Genomic DNA, 10,099 nt, shown 5'->3' with positions numbered 1-10,099 from the left:
TTATTTCGCTTCTAAGATATTCATTTGCACTTCAACCTGAATGTGATGAACGTGACAATCATCATCATTCCCTATGAACGCGTGCCTGACAACCACCTCCGTTCTACCTTAGATTGAATGAGTGTCTCTTAGATCTCTTAATCGGAATCTTCGTGGTGTAAGCTAGAATGATGGCGGCATTCAAGAGAATCCGGAAAGTCTAAACCTTGTCTGTGGTATTCCGAGTAGGATTCAATGATTGAATGACTGTGACGAGCTTCAAACTCGCGAGTGCTGGGCATAGTGACAGACGCAAAAGGAGGGTGAATCCTATTCCAGCATGATCGGGAACCTCAGATGATTAGCCGTGCCGTGACAGGGCATCTTGGACCATTTTCACAAGAGGAGGGGATGTAGCCACTGACAACGGTGATGTCCTTGCATAAAGCCAGCCATGGAAAAGAGTAAGACTGATTGGATGAAGACAGCAGGAAAGCAGAGGTTCAGAGGAACCAATGCATCTTCATACGCTTATCTGAAATTCTCACCACTGATTTACATAAGTATTTCTATCCTTTTTTTATTATTTAATTTCGAAAACCCCATTACTATTTTATATCCGCCTGACTGAGATTTCCAAGGTGACCCTAGCTTGCTTCATACCAACAATCTCCGTGGGATTCGACCTTTACTCACGTAAGGTATTACTTGGACGACCCAGTGCACTTGCTGGTTCGTTATGCGAAGTTGTGAAGATATTCACAACCTGAGTAACGATTTCGCATACCAAGTTTTTGGCGCCGTTGCCGGGGATTGTTTGAGTTTTCGGCAAGCTTTTGGTCCGGTAACATCAGTGCCAAGTTTGATCCGGCAACAACACCAAGTTTTTGGCGCCGTTGCCGGGGATTGTTCGAGTTTGGACTACTGACGGTTCATCTTGTTGCTCAGATTAGGTAATTTTCTTCTTATTTTGTTTTCAAAAAGTTTTCAAAAATTTTCAAAAATATTTTCTTCTTTTTTTCATTTTTTCCAAAAAAATATTTTCAAAAAAAAAATAATAAAAATAATGTTTTCAAAAATAAATTATTCTATGGCTTCAAAACTTTCAAGAATGAATTCTAGAGTTTCATGGTAACATGTTGAATCCTATCTGGCTGAAAAGCCATACCCAAACTCCTTTGGGATTGGTCTTCAACTAATCACCTCAATGGATGTAAATCCATTCTAAAGCTTGACTGGCTATTAAGCCATGTCTAACCCTCAGATTGGAGCTTTAGACTAAAGAGTACAAGATTCCTGGAATTCATATTAAAGATTTTGAAATCCTTATTTTTCTTTTTCAAATCAATTTTCGGAAAACATATATATATATATATATATATATATATATATATATATTTGTGTTTCTTGTTCGAGTCATGTGTCATGTTATAAGTTTGGTGTCAATTGCATGTTCATCTTGCATTTTTCGAAAAAATTCATGCATTCATAGTGTTCTTCATGATCTTCAAGTTGTTCTTGGTAAGTCTTCTTGTTTGATCTTTGCATTTGCATGTTTTGTGTCTTTTCTTGTTTTTCATATGCATTCCTGAATTCTTTATGCCTAAGCATTAAAGAATTCTAAGTTTGGTGTCTTGCATGTTTCCTTTGCATTAAAAATTTTTCAAAAATATGTTCTTGATGTTCACCATGATCTTCAAAGTGTTCTTGGTGTTCATCTTGACATTCATAGCATTCTTGCATGCATTCATTGTTTTGATCCAAAAATTTCCATGCATTGAGCATTTTTAGTGTTTTTCTCTCTCATCATAAAAATTAAAAAATCAAAAAAATATCTTTCCCTTTTTCTCTCTTAAAATTCAAAAATTTGAGTTGACTCTTTCAAAAATTTTTAAAATCTAGTTGTTTTTATGAGTCAAATCAAATTTTCAATTTAAAAATCTCATCTTTTTTAAAATCTTTTTCAAAAATCAAATCTTTTTCATTTTTTAGTTATTTTCGAAAATTTCAAAAATATTTTTCAAAAATCTTTTTCTTAACTTTACATCATATTTTCGAAAATAACAATAACAATTAATGTTTTGATTCAAAAATTTCAAGTTTGTTACTTGCTTGTTAAGAAAGATTCAAACTTTGAGTTCTAGAATCATATCTCATGATTTCTTGTGAATCAAGTCATTAATTGAGATTTTAAAAATCAAATCTTTTTCAAAAACTAATTTCAATCATATCTTTTCAAAAATATCTTCTTATCTTATCTTTTTCAAAAAAGTGATTTCAAAATATCTTTTCTAACCTCCTAACTTCTTATCTTTTCAAATTTGTTTCAACTAACTAACTAACTTTTTGTTTGTTTCTTATCTTTTTTAAAACCACCTAACTAACTCTCTCTCTCTAAATTTCGAAAATATCTCCCCCTTTTTCAAAATTTCTTTTTAATTAACTAATTATTTTAATTTTTGATTTTTATTTTCGAAAATTTCTAACCTTTTTCAAAAATAATTTTCGAAAATCCTTCTCCCTCATCTCCTTCTAATTATTTATTCATCTACTAACACTTCTCTTCATCTCACATCAATGCTCCTATCCTTACCCTTGTGTTTGGATTCTTCATTATTCTTCACCCCTACTCCTTTTCTTCTTCTACTAACAATAAGGAACCTCTTTACTGTGACATAGAGGATTCCTCTTCTTTTCTTTTTCTCTTCTCTTTCTTATGAGCAGGGACAGAGAAAAAGGCATTCTTGTTGAAGCTGATCCAGAACCTGAAAGGACTCTGAAGAGAAAACTAAGAGAAGCTAAATTACAACAATCCAGAGACAACCTTATTGAAAATTTCGAACAAGTAAAGGAGATGGCAGCCGAACCCAACAACAATAATGCAAGGAGAATGCTTGGTGACATTACTGCACCTAATTCCAATTTACATGGAAGAAGCATCTCCATTCCTGCCATTGGAGCAAACAACTTTGAGCTGAAACCTCAGCTAGTTTCTCTGATGCAGCAGAACTGCAAGTTTCATAGACTTCCATCTGAAGATCCTTTTCAGTTCTTAACTGAATTCTTGTAGATCTGTGATACTGTTAAGACTAACGGAGTAGATCCTAAAGTCTACAGGCTCATGCTTTTCCCTTTTGCTGTAAGAGACAGAGCTAGAGTGTGGTTGGATTCTCAACCCAGAGATAGCCTGAACTCTTGGGATAAGCTGGTCACGGCTTTCTTAGCCAAGTTCTTTCCTCCTCAAAAGCTGAGCAAGCTTAGAGCTGATGTTCAAACCTTCAGACAAAAAGAAGGTGAATCCCTCTATGAAGCTTGGGAAAGATACAAACAGTTGACCAAAAAGTGTCCTTCTGACATGCTTTCAGAATGGACCATCCTGGATATATTCTATGATGGTTTATCTGAGCTATCAAAAATGTCATTGGATACTTCTGCAGGTGGATCTATTCACCTAAAGAAAACGCCTGCAGAAGCTCAAGAACTCATTGACATGGTCGCTAATAACCAGTTCATGTACACTTCTGTGAGGAATCCTGTGAGTAATGGGATGCCTCAGAAGAAGGGAGTTCTTGAAGTTGATACTCTGAATGCCAAATTGGCTCCAAACAAAATATTGACTCAGCAAGTCAATATGATTTCTCAGAGTCTGAATGGAATGCAAGCTGCATCCAACAGTACTCAAGAGGCATCTTCTAAGGAAGAAGCTTATGATCCTGAGAACCATGCAATAGCAGAGTTAAAATACATGGGTGAACCATATGGAAACACCTACAATCCATCATGGAGAAATCACCCAAATCTCTCATGGAAGGATCAAAAGCCTCAACAAGGCTTTAATAATGGTGGAAGAAACAGGTTTAACAATAATAAACCTTTTCCATCATCCACTCAGCAACAGACAGAGAACTTTGAACAAAATACCTCTAATTTAGCAAACTTAGTCTCTGATCTATCCAAGGCCACTGTAAGTTTCATGAATGAAACAAGGTCTTCCATTAGAAATTTGGAAGCACAAGTGGGCCAGCTGAGTAAAAGGATCACTGAAATCCCTCCTAGTACTCTCCCAAGCAATACAGAAGAGAATCCAAAAGGAGAGTGCAAGGCCATTGACATAAGCACCATGGCCGAACCTGTAAGGGAAGGAGAGGACATGAATCCCAAGGAGGAAGACCTCTTGGGACGTCCAGTGATCAATAAGGAGCTTCCCTCTGAGGAACCAAAGGACTCTGAGGCTCATCTAGAGACCATAGAGATCCCATTGAACCTCCTTATGCCATTCATGAGCTCTGATGAGTATTCCTCTTCTGAAGAGAATGAGGATGTTACAGAAGAGCAAGCTGCCAAGTTCCTTGGTGCAATCATGATGCTAAATGCCAAATTATTTGGCATTGATACTTGGGAAGATAAACCTCCCTTGTTCACCAATGAACTAAGTGATCTGGATCAACTGACATTGCCTCAGAAGAGACAGGATCCTGGAAAGTTCATAATACCTTGTACTATAGGCACCATGATCTTTAAGGCTCTGTGTGACCTTGGTTCAGGGATAAAGCTCATGCCCCTCTCTGTAATAGAGAAACTGGGAATCTATGGGGTGCAAGCTGCAAAAATCTCATTAGAGATGGCAGACAATTCAAGAAAACAGGCTTATGGACAAGTAGAGGACGTGTTAGTGAAGGTTGAAGGCCTTTACATCCCTGCTGATTTCATAGTCCTGGATACTGGAAAGGAAGAGGATGAATCCATCATCCTAGGAAGACTTTTCCTAGCCACAGCAAGAGCTGTGATTGATGTGGACAGAGGAGAATTGATCCTTTAATTAAATAAGGACAACCTTGTGTTTACAACTCAAGGATCTCTCTCTGCATCCATGGAGAGGAAGCAGAAAAAGCTTCTCTCAAAGAAGAGTCAACCAACGCCCCCACAGTCAAACTCTAAGTTTGGTGTTGGGAGGCCACAACCAAACTCTAAGTTTGGTGTCAAACCCCCATATCCAAACTCTAAGTTTGGTGTTGGGAGGTTTCAACAAAGCTCTGCACATCTGTGAGGCTCCTTGAGAGCCCACTGTTAAGCTATTGACATTAAAGAAGCGCTTGTTGGGAGGCAACCCAATGTTTATCTAATTATATTTTTCTTAGTTATATGTCTTTATAGGTTCATGATCATGTGGAGTCACAAAATAAATATCAAAAAATGAAAACGGAATCAAAAACAGCAGAAGAAAAATCACACCCTGGAGGAAGACCTTACTGGCGTTTAAACGCCAGTAAGAAGCATGTTTTGGGCGTTCAACGCCAGAACAAAGCATGGTTCTGGCACTGAACGCCAGAAATGGGCAGCATCTGGGCGTTTGAACGCCAGAAATGCACCCTGGAGGAGAGCTGGCGCTGAACGCCCAGAACAAGCATGGTTCTGGCGTTCAATGCCAGAAATAGGCTACAAATGGGTGTTCAACGCCCAGAACAAGCACCAACCTGGCGCTGAACGCCCAGAGTTGTGTGCAAGGGCATTTTACATGCCTAATTTGGTGCAAGGTTGTAAATCCTTGAATACCTCAGGATCTGTGGACCCCACAGGATCACCTCAGGATCTGTGGACCCCACAGGATCCCCACCTACCTCCACTCACTTCTTCTCACCCCTCTTTTACACAATCCAATAAACACTCTTCCCCAAAACCCTTCACCAATCACCTCAATCTCTCTTCCCCATCACCTCTTCACCACCCACATCCATCCACTCTTCCCCTTAAACCTACCTCATAAACTCCACCTACCTTCAAAATTCAAAATCAATTTCCCACCCAAACCCACCCTAAATGGCCGAACCTTAACCCCCCCCTCCCTCCCCTATATATAGCCTTCCATTCTTCCTCATTTTCACACCACACAACCCTCTCTTCTCTTCTTGGCTGAAACACACCTCCCCCCTCTTCTCCATCTTTTCTTCTTCTTCTTCTTCATCTTTTCTTTCTTCTCTTGCTTGAGGGCGAGCAAAATTCTAAGTTTGGTGTGGTAAAAGCATAAGCTTTTTGTTTTTCCATTACCATTGATGGCACCTAAGACCGGAGAATCCTCTAGAAAAGGGAAAGGGAAGACAAAAGCTTCCACCTCCGAGTCATGGGAGATGGAAAGGTTCATCTCCAAAGCCCATCAAGACCACTTCTATGATGTTGTGGCCAAGAAGAAGGTGATCCCTGAGATCCCTTTCAAACTCAAAAGAAATGAGTATCCGGAGATCCGACATGAAATTCAAAGAAGAGGTTAGGAAGTTCTAACGAACCCCATCCAACAAGTCGGCATCCTAATGGTTCAAGAGTTCTATGCTAATGCATGGATCACTAGGAACCATGATCAAAGTAAGAACCCGAACCCAAAGAATTATCTCACCATGGTTCGGGGGAAATACTTAGATTTTAGTCCGGAAAATGTGAGGTTGGCGTTCAACTTGCCAAACATGAAAGAGAATGCACGCCCCTACACAAGGAGAGTCAACTTTGATCAAAGGTTGGACCAAGTCCTCATGGACATATGTGTAGAAGGAGCTCAATGGAAGATTGACTCAAAAGGCAAACCGGTTCAACTAAGAAGACTGGACCTTAAGCCTGTAGCTAGAGGATGGTTGGAGTTCATTCAATGCTCAATCATTCCCACTAGCAACCGGTCTGAAGTTACTATAGACCGGGCCATCATGATCCATAGCATCATGATTGGAGAAGAGATGGAAGTTCATGAGATTATACCTCAAGAACTCTACAAGGTGGCTGACAAGTCCTCCACTATGGCAAGGTTAGCCTTTCCTCACCTCATTTGCCACCTATGCAATTCGGCTGGGATTGACATAGAGGGAGATATCCTTATTAAAGAGGACAAGCCCATCACTAAGAAAAAGATGGAGCAAGCAAGAGAGCCCATTCATGGAGCTCAAGAGGCGCATGAATCTCATCACCATGAGATCCCGGAGATGCCTCAAATGCATTTTCCTCCACAAAACTACTGGGAGCAAATCAATACCTCCCTAGGAGAATTAAGTTCCAACATGGGACAACTAAGGGTGGAACATCAAGAGCACTCCATCATCCTTCATGAAATAAGAGAAGATCAAAAAGCAATGAGGGAGGAGCAACAAAGACAAGGAAGAGACATAGAAGAGCTCAAGGACATCATTGGTTCCTCAAGAAGGAAACGCCACCATCACTAAGGTGGACTCATTCCTTGTTCTTACATTCTCTGTTTTTCGTTTTCGATGTTAAGTGCTTATCTATGTTTGTGTCTTCATTACATGATCATTAGTAGTTAGTAACTTTGTCTTAAAGATATGAATGTCCTATGAATCCATCACCTCTCTTAAATGAAAACTGTTTTAATTCAAAAGAACAAGAAGTACATGAGTTTCGAATTTATCCTTGAACTTAGTTTAATTATATTGATGTGGTGACAATGCTTCTTGTTTTCTGAATGTACGCTTGAACAGTGCATATGTCTTTTGAAGTTGTTGTTTAAGAATGTTAAATATGTTGGCTCTTGAAAGAATGATGACTAGGAAACATGTTATTTGATCATCTGAAAAATCATAAAAATGATTCTTGAAGCATGAAAAAGCAGCAAAGAACATAGCTTGCGAAAAAAAAAATAGAAAGAAAAAGAAAAAGCAAGTAGAAAAAGCCAAAAGCTCTTAAAACCAAGAGGCAAGAGCAAAAAGCCAATAGCCCTTAAAACCAAAAGGCAAGGGTAATAAAAAGGATCCCAAGGCTTTGAGCATCAGTGGATAGGAGGGCCTAAAGGAATAAAATCCTGGTCTAAGTGGCTAAACCATGCTGTCCCTAACCATGTGCTTGTGGCGTGTAGGTGTCAAGTGAAAACTTGAGACTGAGCGGTTAAAGTCAAGGTCCAAAGCAAAAAAAAAAAAGAGTGTGCTTAAGAACCCTGGACACCTCTAATTGGGGACTTTAGCAAAGCTGAGTCACAATCTGAAAAGGTTCACCCAATTATGTGTCTGTGGCATTTATGTATCTGGTGGTAATACTGGAAAACAAAGTGCTTAGGGCCACGGCCAAGACTCATAAAATAGCTGTGTTCAAGAATCATCATACTGAACTAGGAGAATTAATAACACTATCTGAACTCTGAGTTCCTATAGATGCCAATCATTCTGAACCTCAATGGATAAAGTGAGATGCCAAAACTATTCAAGAGGCAAAAAGCTACAAGTCCCGCTCATCTGATGGAAGCTATGTTTCATTGATAGTTTGGAATTTATAGTATATTCTCTTCTTTTTATCCTATTTGCTTTTCAGTTGCTTGGGGACAAGCAACAATTTAAGTTTGGTGTTGTGATGAGCGGATAATTTGTATGCTTTTTGGCATTATTTTTAGTATGTTTTTAGTAGGATCTAGTTACTTTTAGGGATGTTTTCATTAGCTTTTATGTTAAATTCACATTTCTGGACTTTACTATGAGTTTGTGTGTTTTTCTGTGATTTCAGGTATTTTCTGGCTGAAATTGAGGGACTTGAGCAAAAATCAGATTCAGAGGTTGAAGAAGGACTGCTGATGCTGTTGGATTCTGACCTCCCTGAACTCAAAGTGGATTTTCTGGGGCTACAAAACTCAAAATGGCACGCTTCTAATTGCGTTGGAAATTAGACATCCAGGGCTTTCCAGCAATGTATAATAGTCCATACTTTGGCCGAGTTTAGACGACATAAAAGGGCGTTGAACGCCAGTTCTACGCTGCTATCTGGAGTTAAACGCCAGAAACAAGTCACAAACCAAAGTTGAACGCCAGAAATATGTTACAACCTGGCGTTCAACTCCAAGAAGGACCTCTACACGTGCAAAACTCAAGCTCAGCCCAAGCACACACCAAGTGGGCCCCGGAAGTGGATTTATGCATCAATTACTTACTTCTGTAAACCTTAGTAGCTAGTTTATTATAAATAGAACTTTTTACTATTGTATTAGACATCCTGGATTGTATTTTGATCCTGTGATCTCGTTTTGGGGCTGGCCATTCGGCCATGCCTGGACCTTTCACTTATGTATTTTCAAACGGTAGAGTTTCTGCACTCCATAGATTAAGGTGTGGAGCTCTACTGTTCCTCAAAGATTAATGCAAAGTACTACTGTTTTCCATTCAATTCATCTTATTTCGCTTCTAAGGTATTCATTCGCACTTCAACCTGAATGTGATGAACGTGACAATCATCATCATTCCCTATGAACGCGTGCCTGACAACCACCTCCGTTCTACCTTAGATTGAATGAGTGTCTCTTAGATCTCTTAATCGGAATCTTCGTGGTGTAAGCTAGAATGATGGCGGCATTCAAGAGAATCTGGAAAGTCTAAACCTTGTCTGTGGTATTCCGAGTAGGATTCAATGATTGAATGACTGTGACGAGCTTCAAACTCGCGAGTGCTGGGCGTAGTGACAGACGCAAAAGGAGGGTGAATCCTATTCCAGCATGATCGGGAACCTCAGATGATTAGCCGTGCCGTGACAGGGCATCTTGGACCATTTTCACAAGAGGAGGGGATGTAGCCACTGACAACGGTGATGCCCTTGCATAAAGCCAGCCATGGAAAGGAGTAAGACTGATTGGATGAAGACAGCAGGAAAGCAGAGGTTCAGAGGAACGAATGCATCTTCATACGCTTATCTGAAATTCTCACCACTGATTTACATAAGTATTTCTATCCTTCTTTTATTATTTAATTTCGAAAACCCTATTACTATTTTATATCCGCCTGACTGAGATTTACAAGGTGACCATAGCTTGCTTCATACCAACAATCTCCGTGGGATTCGACCCTTACTCACGTAAGGTATTACTTGGACGACCCAGTGCACTTGCTGCTTAGTTATGCGAAGTTGTGAAGATATTCACAACCTGAGTAACAATTTCGCATACCAAACTTCATGCACAGGTGTGGAGTCGAGACTACTGCACCGAGCTGATTTAATGTTGCCCGACCTATTAGAGAATTGTAGGCTGAACTCACGTCGACCACAATGTAGTCTATATTGAGTGTCCTTGACTGGTTTCCTTTTCCAAAAGTTGTGTGCAGTGAGATGTATCCAAGTGGTTGGATTGGAGTGTCTCCCAGCCCGAATAGGCTTT

The 10,099-nt window shown here is 39.6% G+C and overlaps 1 non-coding gene across 1 annotated transcript; it reads right to left on the bottom strand.

Moving 5' to 3' along the window:
• Positions 1–3,232: 3,232 nt before the first annotated feature.
• On the bottom strand, positions 3,233–3,340 carry LOC112724989 (small nucleolar RNA R71). Its single transcript, XR_003164123.1, has one exon. It is a non-coding gene; the product is annotated as a small nucleolar RNA R71 (small nucleolar RNA).
• Positions 3,341–10,099: the final 6,759 nt, after the last annotated feature.

This window comes from Arachis hypogaea, chromosome 11 (genome assembly GCF_003086295.3).
Source record: "Arachis hypogaea cultivar Tifrunner chromosome 11, arahy.Tifrunner.gnm2.J5K5, whole genome shotgun sequence".
Lineage (NCBI taxonomy): Eukaryota > Viridiplantae > Streptophyta > Magnoliopsida > Fabales > Fabaceae > Arachis > Arachis hypogaea.
This window is presented reverse-complemented; position numbering and strand designations above follow the sequence as displayed.